We start from the raw sequence: 19586 nt of genomic DNA on the forward strand, positions 1-19586 counted from the left end.
TCTCTGATGGATTGGGATGAAACAACGGGATTCTGTAATGGCCAGGAAATCATGGATGAGCAGTCACACCGGGTGAACCACCATGTGTGACCGAATCTTCCTGTACGCCGGCCCGTGATCAATGGTCACGCCAACAGGGAGGTACGGGATGGGGTTGATCGGGAAATTGGCCATAGCAGAGGGATCGAGCAACACAACAGTCCGTGACAATGGAGCGGTTGGGGGTGGCAGTAATGGGGAGCATTGAGGCAAGACACGGGGCAACACAATGGAACAAATGGCAAGGGGAGTCTCCGGGAGCAGAGCCGAATCAAATCCAACCAATGCAGCAGGACCTTTATGGTCACGTTTGATACACGAGATCAACTTACTCGATTGGCCAATGGTTTCCAAATTATGAGATTTCTTTCTCCAAACCATCTATCCGGTCGGTGCCTCCGTAAATTTACCTTTGCCAAACCCTAGCATCTCGGTGCCACTAACTTTCACATTGGGTGCAACCGAAATTAGTGAACAACTTTCTTGTTAGCCATTTTCAAGAATTGGAATTTCCGAGTATTGGAAGTTGGTCTCATTGAGATTTGAAAACTGCCTGGGACACCCATATCGGTATCAACAAGATTTATATATCTCTCTTACCGAAAAGACAAAAGTTGCCGCATTTTGCACTAGTCGGTACCACCGAGTTTCACTTAGTTTTCACCGAGTTGGGAAATAATGTTGTAACGGATGGATTTTTGGAGATGTTGATATATACCCATCCACCACCTCTCATTCGCCGAGGAAGCACTCAAAACACACATACACTTGCCATATCCATTTTTCTGAGAGAGGGCCACCTACTCATGTGTTGAGATCAAGATATTCCAATCCTATCATTTGAATCTTGATTTCTAGCCTCCCCAAGTTGATTTCCACCCAATCAATCTCTCTTGTCCAAGCCAAATCTATGAGAGAATGATTGAGTGTTGAGGAGACTATATTTTGAAGCACAAGAGCAAGCAGTTCATCGTACAACCGCATCTATTACCTTTTGGAGAGTGGTGTCTCCTAGATTGGTTAGGTGTCGCTTGGGAGCCTCCTATTTCGTGTTGTGGAGTTGAACCAAGAAGTTTGTACACGCAAGGAGGTCGCCTACATCGTGAAGATCTACCCCGAGTGAGGCTAGTCCTTCATGGGCGTAAGCTGTGATGGAATAGACAAGGTTACTTCTTTGTGGACCCTTCGTGGGTTGAGACCTCCATGGACTCTCGCGGTCATTACCCTTCATGGGTGGAAGTCCCCATCAACGTGGGTGTACGATAGCACCACCTATCGGAACAACGCCAAAAATCACCGTGTCTATCTTTGCGTTTGATCTTCCTAAACTCTACTCCTTACTTCGTATATGCAAGTCTTTACTTTCCGATGTTGTACTCGTAGACTTTCAAGCGTAGGGTGTGCTTGACTTGTTCAAACTGCTAAAATCTTCCAACAATTAAAACTGGGAAAAGGCTACTTTTTTGTCAAGTAGTCTATTCACCGCCACCCTCTAGACATCCCTTCTAGTGATCCTTCAACCTACGAGCTATGAATAAGCGATGGTGGGCCCAGATTCCAACAAATGGCTGGAGGCCATGAAATTCCGAGATAGGATCATGTATGAAAACAAAGTATGGATTTTGGAGGAATTACCTCATGGTCGTAATGCTATTCAGAACAAATGGATCTTTTAGAAAAAGACGAACGCGGATGGTAATTTTATCGTCTACAAAGCATAACTTGTTGCAAAAGGGTTTTCACAACTTAAAGGAGTTGACTACTATGGGACTTTGTCACCCATAGTGACGCTTAAGTCCATTAGGATTATGTTAGAAATAGCTGCATTTTATGATTATGAAATCTGGCACATGGATGTCAAGACAATGTTCCTTATTCGTTTCCTTAAGGAATAGTTGTATATGATGCAACCAGAAGGTTTTGTCGATCCTGAAAATGCTGACAAAGTAAGCAAGCTCGAGCGATCCATTTATGGATTGGTACAAGCATCTTGGAGTTGGAATCTTTGCTTTGATGAGGTGATCAAAGAGTTTGGGTTCATACAAGTTTATGAAGAAGCTTGTATTTACAAGAAAGTGAGTGGGAGATCTATAGCATTTCTAATATTATATGGGGATGATATATTGTTGATTTGAAATAATATAGAACTTTTGGAAAGCGTGAAGATATATTTGAACAAGAGTTTTTAATGAAAGATCCCGGAAAAGCTACTTACATATTAGGCATCAAGATCTATAGAGATAGATCGAGACGCTTAATAGGTAAAAGTGCGCTATATCTACTAGAAGGGGGTGAATAGGTGATTTTTTACAAATTCATCACTGAGGAAATTCCTTAGTCATGAACTAAGTGCAGCGGAGATAGTACTCAGAGTGAATTGATAGATTCAGTTTCCACAGGTCATGTAAAAAAGATAAGCAGGTGATGAATAACTCAGGTGAATAATTTGAGGTGAGGAATTCAGAGAGAGTCTTCAGTCAAATTGTTCCAACAGTACAGATGAAAGTCTTCAACATGCAATTGAGGAAATGAAAAGAGTTGAAGAAATAGAACCCGTATGTCGTGGTTTTGTCACCACAGATGTCCTCGTGAAAGGACTTAGTGATGGAGCCATCACAACTATGTGGCGACTCAAAGGGGTTGATCGGGAAATGGGAGACACTGTTTACCCAGGTTTCGCCCCTCAGATTGAGGTAAAAGCCTACATCCTACTTTGTGTATATTGCTATGGGAATCGATTACAAGGATGAGGATTCGCCTGACCTAGCTCTCGATTGATGTTAACTTAACCCTATCTGCCCTAGAGACTCTCCTTTATATACAGGTCGAGGCTCTAGGTCTTACAAGACTCCAACTCTTATTACAATTTGTAAGCCAGTTTATGTCTAACTCGCCTTGTCTCCCACGCAAGGAAACTTCTCGTGTCTCTTTCCTTACATGGACCGCAAGTCGCCTTTGTTGAGTCTTGGGCCAACCGTCTCATATGGCTCCTTCCGCTTCTTAATAACGGCCCATCTTGTCCATAGGGATAGAGCCGCCATTATCCTAACCCGGCCCACAGGGCGGGTCTTAGAACGGGATAATATCCCCAACACTGTAGCTCGATGAAGGCAGTGGTTGAAGACCAAGTTCCAACTATTGTGACAGTTATACGTTTGGTTTGGAGTGGTTTGGTATTGAAACCAAAGAACACACATTATCGGGACACGTAGTCCCTACCATATTCTCTTTGAGCTAAGGACACCCAGTCCTCGCCCAACACTCGTGGTAGTCTTCGGGGTAGACTTCCAAACCCTCACAAACTCGATCACCCGGCGATCCACAATTGACTGCTGGATGCTCTAGACCATGACGCCTAACTGTCTGGAGGATGCATAGCCCTCAAAGGTAACAAGTGTAGGTTCCACACACGAACAATCTATTGAGTGATGTGATACGTCTCCAACGTATCTATAAATTTTGATGCTTCCATGCTATTATCTTGTCAAACTTTGGATGTTTTGTATGCATTTTATATCTTTTTTGGGACTAACTTATTAACTCAGTGCCAAGTGCCAGTTCCTGTTTTTTCCGTCTTTTTGACCTTTTTCAGAGGAGAATATTAAATGGAGTGCAAACGGAATAAAACCTCTGAATTTTTTTTTGGAACAGAAGATACGCAGGGATCTTGAGAACCAAGGCATAGGGCACCAGGGGAGGCCACAAGCCCCCTAGCCGCGGCCTCGGGGGGGCCGCGCCTAGCAGGCTTGTGGCCCCCCCTGTGGCTCCTTTTCCCTACTTCTTCCGCCTATAAATCTCTGAAAAATCCAAAACCACGGGAGAGAGCCACGAAAATACTTTTCCGCCGCCGCAAGCTTCTGTCTCCACAAGATCCCATCTGAGGCATGTTCTGGTGCCCTTTCGGAGGGGGGATTCGGACACGGAGGGCTTCTCCATCAACACAATTGCCTCTTCGATGATGTGTGAGTAGTTCACCACAGACCTTCGGGTCCATAGCTAGTAGCTAGATGGCTTCTTCTCTCTCTTGGATCATCAATACAAAGTTCTCCATGATCTTCATGGAGATCTACCCGATGTAATCCTCTTTTGCGGTGTGTTTGTCGAGATCCGATGAATTGTGGATTTATGATCAGATTATCTATGAATCTTATTTGAGTTCCTTCTGATCTCTTATATGCATGATTTCATATCCTTGTAATTCTCTTCGAGTTGTGGGTTTTGTTTGGCCAACTTGATCTATAATTCTTGCAATGGGAGGAGTGCTTGGTTTTGGGTTCATACCATGCGGTGACCTCACCCAATGACAGAAGGGGTAGCGAGGCACGCATCATGTTGTTGCCATCAAGGGTAAAAAGATGGGGTTTATATCTATTGTATGAATTTATCCCTCTACATCATGTCATCTTGGTTAAGGCATTACTCTATTTGTTATGAACTCAATACACTAGATGCATGCTGGATAGCGTTCGATGTGTGGAGTAATAGTAGGAGATGCAGAAAGTATCGGTCCACTTGTCTCGGACGTGATGCCTATATGTATGGTCATTGCCTTACATATCGTCATGACTTTGCGCGGTTCTATCAATTTCTCTACAGTAATTCGTTCACCCACCGTAATATTTGCTATCATGAGAGAAGCCTCTAGTGAACACTATGGCCCCCGGGTCTAGTTCACATCATATTTTCAGCCCTACACTTTTACTTTGTTGCACTTTCCGCCTTCAGATCTCACCTTGCAATCAATCGTGAAGGGATTCACAACCCCTTTGTAGCGTTGGGTGCAAGTTTGCTTTTTTTGCGCAGGTACTTTGGAGACTTGGCTTGATACTCCTACTGGATTGATACCTTGGTTCTCAAACTGAGGGAAATACTTACAGCTACTGTGCTACATCACCCTTTCCTCTTCAAGGGAAAAACCAACGCAAGCTCAAGAGGAAGCAAGAAGAATTTTTGGCGCCGGTGCCGAGGAGCATCAAGTCAAGAATAGTCTTGCTCCAACGTGTCAATCTCTGGCACCGGGGATTATTCTAAGTGAAACTTATCCAAGTAACCGTCGCAAACTCATCTCTTGCATTTACTTTTTTGCCTCTCGTTTTCCTCTCCCCCACTTCTTAAAAACAAAAATTTACAAAAAAAATTCCTTTTTCGTTTGCCCTTTTCTTTCGCTTGCTTTCTGCCTGCTTATGTGGGACAGTCTACCTGTCCTCATGGCTAGACCTACCGCTTCAAACGATACTCCCAAGAGCGAAGTTCTCAATTTCAAACAAAATGAGGAAGAAAACTTAAAGGATGCTTGGTATAGGATTTGCAATGCTCAGAGTAGATCTACTTGTAAGCAATCTACTACCGTCCTCCCTCGCAGATTTTATGTGGGTATTTCCCCTTGGAATAGGTATGTTCTTGACACCATCGTAGGTGGAAATTACTTGGGTAGCCATACGTTGATTCTTACGATGCTTTAATAAATTTGGTTGGCTCACCCCCACTCTTGGTTGATGGAACTACCTTAAGTCTAGAACATGTGATGCGTAGGTTGGATATCATTGAAAATAAAGTTGCTACGATTGAACTCATTGAGAATTTGGATAAAAAAATCCACAATCAAATCACTCAGTACGGATCCAAGGTGGGAATGACTTTGAAAAATTTAAAGGAGAGGGAACCCACAGTTAACGAAAAACTTGGTCATGATTCCGCTAGGAATGGCAAACTAGAGGATGTTATAACCAACTTGGGTTCCGCTTTTGCCGTTGTGTAGAACACTCCAAATTTTGCCCACAATAAGGCCACCAAGTCTGTTTTTATTCCTAAAAATAGTGTTGAACCATCTATTAAGAGATATGAATACCTTAAGATGATGAGTGTCCACTCTACTTATGGTTTGAGTACCAAAGACGACGATACGTGATTCTATCGCCTTATGCCTAGCTAAGGGCGTTAAACAATAGCGCTTGTTGGGAGGCAACCCAATTAATTTATCTATGCTTTCTGTTTTGTTGTGTACACACCATCATAATTCTATTATGATTGTATTTTTTTTTGTATTTTTTTGTGTTTGAGCCAAGTAAAACCTTTATGACTAGTTTTGGTGACGGTTGTTTGATCTTGCTGGAAAAACGCAGAAACTTTTCGCTCACGAAATTATTTTTCATTTTTATCCAGAAAGAGATTTTGAGTTTATTCTTTTTGCTTCTGGTTGATATGCCAATTTCCCAAATTTTCTTAACTTTTCAGAATTTTTGAGATACCATAAGTATACGAAGTATACGGATTGCTACAGACTAGTCTGTTTTTGACAGATTCTGTTTTTGTTGTGTTGATTGCTTATTTTGATGAAACTATGGATAGTATCGGGGGGTACTAGCCATGTAAAAGTGAGAATACATTAATCTAAGACCAATATAAATAGAAATCAAGTTTGCTAGAGTACCTAAAGAGGTGGTAGTTTGTTTTCATGTGCTAATGATATCACGAGTTTCTGTTTAAGTTTTGTGTTGTGAAGTTTTCAAGTTTTGGGTGATGTTCTCATGGACAATGGGATAAAGAGTGGAAAGAGCTCAAGCTTGGGTATTCCCAAGGCACCCCAAGCCAAATTCAAGGACACCAAAAAGCCTAAGCTTGGGGATGCCCCGGGAAGGCATCCCCTCTTTCGTCTTCAACCCATTGGTAACATTAGTTGGAGCTATATTTTTATTCACCACATGATATGTGTTTTGCTTGGAGCGTCGTGTATTATAGGAGTCTTTTTATTTTTGTTGTGTCACAATCATCCTTGCTGCACACCTTTGGAGAGAGACATGCACTCATCGTGAATTTTCTAGAATACTCATTGAGCTTCGCTTATATCTTTTGAGTTAGGCAATTTAGCTCACATGTGCTTCACTTATATCTTTTGAGCTAGAAAACTTTGCTCTAAGTGCTTCACTTAGATCTTTTAGAGCATGACGGTGTCATATTTTGGAGAAGTAAGAACTCTCGATCTTCACTTATATCTTTTTGAGGTTGCTCTCTCTGAGTAGCTTGATAGTTGGCTTGTGCTATGAAAGTAGTCCTAAAGATGATAGGCATCCAAAGAGGATACAATAAAATTCCATATTCATGTGCATTGATTAGAAAGAGAAGTTTGATTCCTCTCAATTAGTTTTGAGACATGGATTTGGTAATATTAAGAGTCATGTTAGTAGGGTGTTGTGAATCTAGAAATACTTGTGTTGAAGTTAGTGATTCCCGTAACATGCACGTATGGTGAACCGCTATGTTAGGAAGTCGGAGCATAATTGATTTATTGATTGCCATCCATTGTGTTGCGGTCGGGGTCACACGATGGTTAACACCTACCAACCCTTACCCTAGGAGTATGCGTTTAGCACTTTGTTTCGATTACTAATAAAAACTTTAGCAATAAGTATGTGAGTTCTTCATGACTAATGTGAGTCCATGGTATAGATGCACTTTCACCTTCCACCATTGCTCGCCACTCCAGTGTCGCGAAACTTTCGCCGGTACACAAAACCACCATAGACCTTCCTCAAAACAGCCACCATACCTACCTATCATGGCCTTTTCATAGCCATTCCGAGATATATTGCCATGCAACTCCCACCGTTCCGTCTCATGACTGGTGCCGTCACTTACATATTGCCATTGCATGATCGTAAGATAGCTAGCGAGATGTTTCAACGTCATACGCCAAGCTAGATCGTTGCACATCCCGATACACTGCCGGACTCATCATTGTTCTAAGCATTAAGATGTGAGTAAATAAAACTGTGATGATCATCATTATTAGAGCATTGTCCCATGTGAGGAAAAAAAAGAGGCCAAAGTTGCCCACACAAAAAAATATATGGAAAGAGGCCGAAGAGCTCAACCAAAAAAAAGAGAAAAAGAGAAAAGGGACAATGCTACTATCTTTTTCCACATTTGTGCTTCACAATAGCACCATGTTCTTCATGATTGAGAGTCTCTTGTTTTGTCACCACCATATACTAGTGGGAATCTTCATTATGTAACTTGGCTTGTATATTCCAATGATGGGCTTCCTCAAAATTGCCCTAGGTCTTCGTGAGCAAGCAAGTTGGATGCACACCCACTAGTTCTCCTTTTGAGCTTTCACACACTTATAGCTCTAAGTGCATCCATTGCATGGTAATCCCTACTCATTCACATTGATATCTATTGATGGGCATCTCCATAGCCCTTTGATACGCCGATTCAATGTGACCATCTCCTCCTTTTTGCCTCACAGCCTCCACCACACTCTATTCCACCTATAGTGCTATATCCATGGCTCACGCTCATGTATTGCGTGAGAGTTGAAAAAGGTTTGAGAAAGTAAGAGTGCGAAAACAATTACTTGGCCAATACCGGGGTTGTGCATGATTTAAATTCGTTGTGTGGGGATGATGGAGCATAGCCAGAGTATATGATTTTGTAGGGATAACTTTCTTTGGCCTTGTTGTTTCAAAAGTTCATGATTACCTTGCTAGTTTGCTTGAAGTATTATTGTTTTCATGTCAATAGCAAACTATTGTTTTGAATCTTACAAATCGGAACATTCATGTCACATGAAACAAGTTACAAAGGACAAAAATGCTAGGTAGCATTCCACATCAAAAATTCGGTCTTTATCACTTCCCTACTCAAGGACGAGCAAGATTTAAGCTTGGGGATGCTTGATACGTCTCCAACGTATCTATAATTTTTGATGGTTCCATGCTATTATCTTGTCAAACTTTGGATGTTTTGTATGCATTTTATATCTTTTTTGGGACTAACTTATTAACTCAGTGCCAAGTGCTAGTTCCTATTTTTTCCGTGTTTTTGACCTTTTTCAGAGGAGAATATTAAACGGAGTCCAAACGGAATAAAACCTCCGAAAAGATTTTTTCCGGAACAGAAGATACGCAGGGAGCTTGAGAACCAAGGCATAGGGCACCAGGGGAGGCCACAAGCCCCCTAGCCGCAGCCTGGGGGCGCGCCTAGCAGACTTGTGGGCCCCCTGTGGCTCCTTTGCCCTACTTCTTCCGCCTATAAATCTCCGAAAAATCCAAAACCACGGGAGAGAGCCACGAAAATACTTTTCTGCCGCCGCAAGCTTCTGTCTGCGCAAGATCCCATCTGAGGCACGTTCTGGTGCCCTGCCGGAGGGGGTATTCGGACACGGAGGGCTTCTTCATCAACACCATTGCCTCTCAGATGATGCGTGAGTAGTTCACCACAGACCTTCGGGTCCATAGCTAGTAGCTAGATGGCTTCTTCTCTCTCTTGGATCTTCAATACAAAGTTCTACATGATCTTCATGGAGATCTATCTGAGGTAATCCTCTTTTGTGGTGTGTTTGTCGAGATCCGATGAATTGTGGATTTATGATCAGATTATCTATGAATCTTTTTTGAGTTTCTTCTGATCACTTATATCCATGATTTCATATCCTTGTAATTCTCTTCGAGTTGTGGATTTTGTTTGGCCAACTTGATTTATAATTCTTGCAATGGGAGGAGTGCTTGGTTTTGGATGCATACAGTGCGGTGACCTCACCCAGTGACAGAAGGGGTAGCGAGGCACGCATCGTGTTGTTGCCATCAAGGGTAAAAAGATGGGGTTTATATCTATTGCATGAATTTATCCCTCTACATCATGTCATCTTGCTTAAGGCGTTACTCTGTTTGTTATGAACTCAATACACTAGATGCATGCTGGATAGCGGTCGATGTGTGGAGTAATAGTAGTAGATGCATAAAGTATCGGTCTACTTGTCTCGGACGTGATGCCTATATGTATGATCATTGCCTTAGATATCGTCATGACTTTGCGCGGTTCTATCAATTGCTCGACAGTAATTTGTTCACCCACCGTAATATTTGTTATCATGAGAGAAGCCTCTAGTGAACACTATGGCCCCCGGGTCTACTTCACATCATATTTTCAGCCCTACATTTTACTTTATTGCACTTTCCGCCTTCAGATCTCACCTTGCAATCAATCGTGAAGGGATTGACAACCCCTTTGTAGCGTTGGGTGCAAGTTTGCTGTTTTTGCGCACGTACGTTGGAGACTTGGCTTGAGACTCCAACTGGATTGATACCTTGGTTCTCAAACTAAGGGAAATACTTACTGCTACTGTGTTGGATCACCCTTTCCTCTTCAAGGGAAAAACCAACACATGCTTAAGAGGTAGCATGATGCTCAATCACTTTGGGTTTTGGGTTTTGGTTTGGGTGTTTGTGGTATTTCCTTATTTGGTGATTTTCTCTCAAAGTCCTCAAGGAACCGGGTTGCTCGAAATGATAGGTGTCAGATTCTCTTGGAGGGGCGGCTATTTATAGCCTAGGAGCATCCCGACATGATATGACATTATTGCCCCGAATGATATGACCGTTGTTTGGATAAGATTTGGGACAGGTGGCGCGCGACGCGGCAACGGTCAGGACTTTCAACTGTGAAAGTCCTCATGTCTCTCATGTTCCTCATGTGGAGGATTTGGTAAGTGTAGGTTTGAGTTGAGCATCATGAGGAAATTATTTCCTTAGTTTTACCTCGACCCCCTTTAACAGTACAGTGTTCCTATGACTCATAAGTGAAGAAAATGAAATAGAAAGAGTAAATCTTCAAGCTTCAAAGTCTTTAGAGCATTTTCTTTGGGGCACATCCAATTCCTCATCTTCAATATGTTCATGAGGAATAGCAATTTCTTCGCTATCAAACTCTTCAAGGAATGGCCAAAGTCTTCACCCGAAGACATACATTTTTAGGGGTCGATATTCTTCAAATAACTCAAACTCCTTAGCGACTTATAGAGCCTGTGTACACTCACAAACATATCAGTCTCTTAACCTATAAGTCTTCAATCCACCAAAATCACTAAGGGGCACTAGATGCACTTACTATCTCCCTCTTTTTAGTGGTTGATGACAAATAGGTTAAGTTTTCAACGGGAATAAAAATATGAAGTGTAAGTACAGAGTTTGAGGAATTTGATTGCAAGATATAGAGAAAACTCCCCCTGAAGATGTGCATATTTTAGGAATTTGCTTTCGACTGTAAATGCACATTATGATTTATATCATGGAGATATCCCCCTATATCTTGTAACTCATGCATGCATTTAACATATAGTATGAGGAATTTGAAATGCATGATGAAAAATGGTGTCTGACGAATTTCAGCAATAATGCATTTAATCAACTTGAGGAATAAGCATGTGAGGAAAAACGTTCAAAAGTATCAGACCACCACTGGGCTTAAGTTAAAACTCATTATAGCAAAAACTTCAAAAGAAGGAGAACTTGTAACTTAATAAATTTTATAATAGCCCATAAGTAGACCCGCTTGAAGACTAACTCAGATTTCTCCCCCTTTGTCATCAAGTGACGAAAAGGGACAAAAACTAAGGACTAATGCCCTTGAAGAAATTCACTCCTGTGTTGGAGGAGGAACATTGGGGTCGTTTGTTGCAGCAGTGTCATCAACGTCTTCATCTTCATTGGTTGTGCGGGTTGAAGAAAATGAGCTAGCCACCAGTTGAGGAACATTGATCTTCTTGAACTTCTTCTTCAAAGGCGAGGACCAGTGAAAGTCTTGCTGGAACTCCATCTCAGTGAGTTCCTCAGGAGTCTTGTGGTGCGACAGAATAGACCATGTGTGATCAAAGATCTCATGAAGATAATAGTGATTTTTCTTCACTGCATTCCTGGTTGCATTGAGATCCTTCACAATTTCTCCAACCTAACACTTGACCCATTTTTGGTTGCGATCAACCTTCTGATGAAGACTTAGCAGTAGCTCACGATCAGTCATCACTCCATGTGCAGTTGGGCTTGGTGTTTCTTGGGATATAGTGTCATCATTTGTGGAATATGAAGTTGGTTTGCGAAATTGTCCATCAAGGGGCCGAGTGCCTTCATCAATCACTGATTTTCCTTTGCCTTCAATTTCATCAAAGGATTCTTGACGACTTCAATTGGAGGCACATAAGTTTGGTGATTTACAATTTCAGCCTTGTATGTAATTCGTGACCTCTTTTTGATGAATTTCGTGATCCATGGAGCGTAAGGCTTCAAATCAAGTGGTGACAAAGCAGAGTGGGACAAAGTCCCGAGGAAGAAATCATGAAGATTTATGGGGATTCCATGTATGATGTGAAAGAGCAAATTCTTCATGATGCCCACTATTTCTTCATCATTTGAGTCATGACCCTTGATTGGACAGAAGGTCTTGGCCAAGATGCGATAGACTGTCCTTGGCACATAGATTGATTCCTTTGCGAGGAATTTTGTTCTTGGTGGCTGTCCAGGTGCCAATGCCTTTATGAGGACTTGCATATAGTGATCTCCCAGCTCTGGTTCATCATATACGCATCTGGTTCCATCTGAGGGTATTGGCACAGGAAGGGCCTGAAGCAATTCACTCGCTGGGGCTTGAAGTGTGTGTCCTGTGTCATCCAGTCCAGAACCCATGTGTTGACATCTTTGGGATCTCGTGACACATGTAGTGTAGCGCAGAATTGAAGAATGATTTCTTCATTCCAGTCACAGATGTCTGAGCAGAAATTCAGCAGGCCAGAATCATGACAAACTCTCAGTACTAGTTCGTATGAAAGAACTTCCTCCATATCTATATGAGGAATATGCATGTGAGGTAAGACCCTTTCTCTTTCAAAGAGCACGGCGATGTAGTAGTTCATGTGACTTTGAGTCCAAAATATGTTGCGTCTGTACTGAGGAGATGCATATGGATTCGGGCCAACGAAGTAATGATGTTCATCAAAGAATTGGGCCCTGTCAAACTTTGGCATTTTTCCTTTGTAGGGTTTCATACCCTTCGGCTGAAGATTTGGCTTGAAGTGGCTTCCAAGTCTTCGGGTATTTCCTTCTTGAGGAATTTGAGCCACCACAACTATTGTCTCGGGATTTGCAACATGTAGTCCACCAGCAAATTCTTCATTTTGTGCCAGAGCAGAGTCTTCACGCACTTGTTCTTTAGTTTGAGGAATATGATGTGTCAGTGTATCGGTTGTGTGAACATCTGTTCCTTCAACATTTTGTAGTTTCATCAGTTGATGCAGTTGATTCCATAGCAGGAGTCGACTTTGCTAGAGTGCTCTTTTCTTCAGAGCATGTCAGAACTACAGTGGTTGCAGGGGACTCAGGGATTTGAGGAATTGGAGGGACCATTGGTGAGTTTGGATGAGTCTGTTCCGAAAAGTCATCATGAAGAACAGGTGTGTTACACCCAATGCCCACATCATCCTCCTTTTCTTCAACAATCATCTCGGGGTTCTAAGGAGGAGGATTTGAGGTTCGAGGAATTTGGTCAGCTTCTACTTCCTCATCAATGGGCGTGGAAGCTGCAGATCGATTTTCATCCATTTCCTCATTCCTTTCTTGAATGACATGTTCTTCACCAAAGGGTACAATCATGCATGAAGGTGCAACACTGAGAGGAGTTGCATCAATTGGATCAGATGATGAAGTAGTCAAAGTCTTCAAGCGTTTTGCCTTAGAAGACTCTGAAGGTGTTGATGCCTTTCTCTTCTTGGCTTCTTTCTTAGCTGCTTTTTGTTTTCTTCACTTCTGATGCAGAAGGAAGTGTTACTTTCTTCACCTTTGAAGACTTTGGTGAAGGTCCATTTTCTTGAGGCATTACATATGCAGTTGCATGCCTGGCAGATTCTTCGGCAATTTGATCAGCTGCAGTTTCATCAGCAGCGGGTGTATCAGCAACACTAGCATCAGCTGCAGGTTCTTCATCTTCACCAGCCAGGTCTATAGTGTAGCTAGCATGAGGAATTGATGGTTGTGTTGGGACTGCAACCATGTTGTTGTACTCAGTAGTGGCTTCAGTAGGGTCTTCACAAACCTCACTTTGACTCCCTTACTGTTAGCTTGAGGACTTGTGTATTTCTCAGTGAGGGTTTTTAGCTCAGCTTGAGTGGAGACAAGTTGTTCTGGCGTCAAGGTCAGAAGATTTTGTTGCAAATACTTCTCCTTTTAAAACTTTGCTTTCTGAGCTTGTTTGGCTTGCTGAGCCTTCCACTTTTCTTCATTGATGAATGAGGCCACCATGTGACTTGGTCCAGGTGGAAGCTTCAAATCATCAATGGGTGTTTTGGGATCTTTGTACCAAAGATCGATGAAATCTAGTATCACCTTCGGATCCAATGCAAGGGGAATGGTGGTACCTTTAGCTTGTGCAACCCTTTCTTGTTTGTTCCTGATGATGGCTTGAAGAGTTTCCTCATCATATTCATCACTTTTCGCTGATGCAGAAGGAACTTTGAGGACAACTCTGTTTGTACTGGGCATTGTTCCTCGCCCAACAATTATCTTTGTCTTCAGTATGCCACTTGAGGATTTATGGGATGTACCAGAGGATGATGGTTTTGAGGGAATTGAGGTCCCTGTTGGTTGCTGACTAGACTGGGGCTGAAGAGGAAGTGAAGACTTAGTGCAGTTGAAGACTTTGCAGCCGTTGAGGACTTAGCAGCCACAGTTGAATCTGTCTAAGGAATTTGCTGTTTGGACAGTGTTGATGAGGACTTTGTCTTGACCCCAGATTTATTCATCAGTGTCTTCTTGGTAGGTTGTTCAGTGGCAGAAGCCTGAGCAGCACAGGAGGAGGCAGCAGCAGTTGCAGCAGCAGAATCCTCATTGAACTTAGTCACAGCTACTTTGGCATTTTTTTCAGTTTTACCAAATACTTGGCCTTTTCGTGAGGATAGTCTTCAATAGTGACCATGCTTGAGGGATGGGCACTTTTTTGTTCTCCCAGAGGAGGTCTGGTGCAAGGAGGCTTGAGAGCAAACTTCTTGTCATACTTAGGAATGACATACTTGTATAACTTCCACTCCTGATCCCATCTTCTTTCAATCCTTTGAAGCCTGATCTTGCGCTTTGCAGAGGTTTCTTTCCCATCAATCTCTTCATCGGGTGTGCAATAATCAGCATAGATTTCTTCGGGAATCTCAAAGGCAGTGTCCTGTTCTGGATTTTTGCCATCCTTCTGTTTCTTGTAATCCTCCATTTTCTTCAGTTGAGGACTTTGCTGAGGAATTTGAATTCTGGAGGAATCTGATGACACAAGTATATTTTCTTGAAGAAACAATGTAAATGAGTTAAGCTGATGAGAACCTAGTGATTCATCAGCTGACATTTTGTACCTGTGAACAGAGTATAGGTGCGAACAATTTGGAGAGGTCATATGTGTTCTCCGATTTGAGGAATTTGAAAAATGACTCAAGGTGAGGAATTTTACCAATACAGTGTTGACGAATTTCGCTAAGCATTCTAATCTTGGGTTTTATAGTTGTGTAGATTCGGAAATTTACACAATTGAGGAATCTCATGAAGAATTTAGTAACTTAGAGAAATTCATCGGGTGTTCTAGACATGGGTGTGTTCATCTGAAGGATTTTCTGAGGAATAACATATTTCACAGATCTAATGAAAATAAATGGATCAACAGGGGTAGTAAAATTAGATTTTAATTACCATGTGTGAAGAACACGACGAACTGAGGAAGTGAAAACAGAAGCTCGTCAGTTCAGATCTGAAGTGCCCTAACTCGGCGACTGAAGACAGCTACAACGATGGCGGAGGGATATGAACCGCAGTCGGCGTGAGTCCGGCGACGGTGAGGTCGAGGCAGCAAAGTTGTTCCTCACCGGCGCCGAAGATTTCCAGCGGCGACGCTAGGGTAGAGCTCGAGCGGGGGAAGATGAAAGCGAGAGAAAGAGTTTTCACTGAAGGGGGTAGGGGGCTATTTATAGCTCAGGTGAAAAGGGTCCAAAGTGAAACTTTCGGACTGATCAGGCCCTGCCCTTTCCTCTCCGCATGACATGTGTTACCCACGTACGAAGCGGTGGAGATAGTGGAGATCGCGGTTATCCTATCGTGAGTAGTGGATGTAGTTAGAGTGATAACGGCAGAAAAAATTAAGTTTGTAAATTTTGAGTTTTGTACCAAAGTCTTCATCTGACAAGGACTCGGTGAGGACTTTGAACAAGTGTCAATTAGAATGCATATGAAGAACTGAGAATAGTTTGGGTTGAGGTTAGCATAGAGGGGAGACGGATCCGATGACATTCACTTAGATGAAAATCTAACTTCAAAACTTAGCAATAAGTGAATGTTGTTGAGGAAATTGAAAGCTAATATATATGTATATATATAGTCAATGAAGATCATCAGAAAATTTTGAAGACTTTAAAATTTTCGAAGAATTTGCAAGAAGTCTCAGTTTTGAAGAATTTCAAATTTTGGTGGTGGTGTGACCCACCATATAAGAATGATGATTTTAGGTGGCGCGTACAATTGTCGTAGGGCCGTGAGAATCAAATTCTTCATTAATTTCTTCACACTTAGAGTGTTATTCTTCATTGATTGAAGAAAAATGTTACTTCGTGTGTTGCGCATCTAAGTCATCAATTTTGCATAAGTGTTAGGATGTGTGCATTTTTACAAAACATTCGGAGATTCGGAGGTATTTAGCTCACACCGCAACTTCCAAAACCTTTTCTGATCCAAGGTCTTAGTGAATATATCTGCTAGCTGGCCTTCTGTCTTCACAGGGTCGATGACGATGTTGCCCTTGAGTACGTGATCACAAAGAAAACGATGACGAATCTGGATGTGCTTTGTCTTCGAATGTTGTACTGGGTTGTAGGCAATCTTGATTGCACTCGCATTGTCGTAGTAGAGGGGCACATTCTTCATGTTGATGCCATAGTCCTTGAGGATTTGCTTCATCCACAGAAGTTGAGCACAGCAAGATCCATCAGCAATGTATTCAGCTTCAGCAGTGGAGAGTGATACGCAGTTCTCCTTCTTTGAGGGCCAACAAACTAAGGATCGTTCGAGGAAATGGCATGTGTCTGACGTTGACCTGCGATCCACATGGTCATGAGCATAATCAGAATCATAATATCCAACGAGGTGAAGATTTGAGCCCTTGGGGTACCATAATCCAAGTGTTGGTGTGTGAGCTAGATATCGAAGAATATGTTTCACAACCTTATGGTGTGATTCCTTCGGTTTTGCTTGGAAACGTGCACACATGGAAACACTAAGCATAATGTCTGGCTAGATGCACATAGGTACAATAAAGAGCCAATAATAGAGTGATATTCTTCTGATCGAAATCAATACCATTTTCGTTAGTGGAGAGGTGATCGTTGGTAGGCATAGAAATTTTGATGCCTCTGCATTCATTCATGCCGAATTTTTTCAGGAAATCCTTGAGGTATTTATGTTGAGAGATGAAGATGTCATTGCATTGTTGACGAATTTGAAGCCCTAGGAAGAATTCCATCTCCCCCATCATAGACATTTGATATTCTTCACCCATCATGTAGGCAAATTCATCACTGTAACGTTTGTGAGTACAACCAAAGATAATATCGTCCACATATTTTGGCATACAAAGAGTTCATTATCATAGGATTTTGTGAAAAGAGTGGGATCGAGTGAACCGGGTTTGAAGCCTTTTTTCACAAGGAATTCCTTGAACGTATCATACCATGCCCGAGGGTCTTGCTTGACGCCACAGAATGCCTTTTTGAGTCTGAAGACTTTGTCTGGATGGTTTGGGTCTTCAAAACCTGGGGGATGAGCAACATATACTTCTTCCTCAAGCTTACGATTGAGAAATGTACTTTTCTCATCCATTTGATATGTGTAATATTGTGATGGTTAGCATAAGCAAGCAATATACGAATAGCTTCAAGTCTAGCAACAGGTGCAAAAGTTTCATCGAAGTCAATTCCTACAACGTGTGTGTAGCCTTGGGATACAAGTTGTGCCTTGTTCCTCACAAACTGACCATCCTCATCTTGCTTGTTTTGGTAGATCCACTTGGTGCCAATAATGTTGTGCTTGCCAGGATCAGGTCTTTTAACGAGTTCCCAAACGTCATTTAGCTTGAACTGAAGAAGTTCATCTTGCATGGCTTGAATCCACTCAGGTTCCATGAAGGCTTCATCAACTTTTGAGGGTTCTACGATAGACACGAACGAGAAATGCCCACAAAAGTTAACTAAATCTGAAGCTTTCGAGAGATTGAGGGGACCTGGCGCATTGATTTCATCGAGGATTTTGTCAATTTCTACTTCATTTGCAATCCTTGGATGTGTTGGTTGAAGACTTTGGTTGGGCTGAGGAATTTGATCTCGAGCATTTTCCTCAGGTGCACCCACTTGAATTTCATCATTATTGGGGACGACTTCTTCAACAAGAGGTTGTTCCTCAGTAGGAATGATATCTTGAGTAGCCTTGTGCTTAATATCTTCCTCAGGAGTCAATTTATCTGGCACAGGATGCAGTTGCTCCCTTTGTGAGCCATTAGCTTCATCGAACCACACATCTACAGTTTCAACTAACTTGTTGTGATAGGTGTTGAAGACTCTGTAGGTGTGCGGGTCTTTTCCGTAACCGAGCATAAAACCCTCATGTGCTTTTGGTGCAAATTTTGAGCTATGGTGAGGATCTCTAATCCAGCATCTTGCACCGAAGACTTCGAAATAACTTACATTGGGTTTCTTGTCAGTGAGGAGTTCGTATGAAGCCTTCTTGAGGAATTTGTGAAGATATACCCTCTTGATGATGTTGCAAGAAGTGTTGATTGCCTTGGGCCAAAAGCGACGAGGAGTGTGATATTCTTTAAGCATAGTCCCTGCCATTTTAACCATAGTCATGTTCTTGTGCTCAACGACGCCATTCTGTTGAGGAGTATAAGGAGCAGATAATTCGTGAGTAATACCAAGTTCATCAAAATAATAATCAAGGCCAGTATTCTTGAATTCTGTCCCATTGTCACTCCTGATGTGTTTGATCTTGATGTCGAAGTTCGTCGATGCCCTTGAGGAAAATCGTTTGAAGACTTCCTGGACTTCATTTTCATACATAATGATATGCACCCAAGTATATCGAGAATAATCATCAACAATGACAAAGCTATATAGAGATGTTGCACTGGTTAGAGTAGCATAATCAATAGGTCCAAAGAGATCCATGTGAATCAATTCAAATGGACGAGTAGTAGTCATGATAGTCTTCGAGGGGTGTTTGGATCTGGTCATTTTTACACACTCACAAGCCCCGCTGAGATGGTCCTTGAGGAATTTGATAGTTTCGATGCCAATGACATGTTTCTTCTTCGCCAGCGTGTGCAAATTCCTCAAGCCTGCATGACCAAGTCGTTGATGCCATAGCCAGCCTTCTGACGTTTTTGCTAGCAGACACGTGGCTGGTTGAGGGCCTGCACAGAAATCAAATATACATGTCTCCTCTCCTAAAGCATTCGAGGACTCTGGATTTGTCAGATTCCATGATGACTACACATTATATTTTCCAAAGATGACAATCATATCAAGATGACAAACCATTGAGACTGACATGAGGTTAAACCCAAGGGATTCTACAAGCATGACTTTGTCCATGTGCCCATCCTTAGAGATAGCCACTTTACCAAGTCCCAATGCCTTGCTTATACCATTGTCAACGTAGGTGATATGCTTCAGTGGTGATGGAGTCAGTGGGATATTCATCAGT

This window comes from Hordeum vulgare, chromosome 2H (assembly GCF_904849725.1).
Source record: "Hordeum vulgare subsp. vulgare chromosome 2H, MorexV3_pseudomolecules_assembly, whole genome shotgun sequence".
NCBI lineage: Eukaryota > Viridiplantae > Streptophyta > Magnoliopsida > Poales > Poaceae > Hordeum > Hordeum vulgare.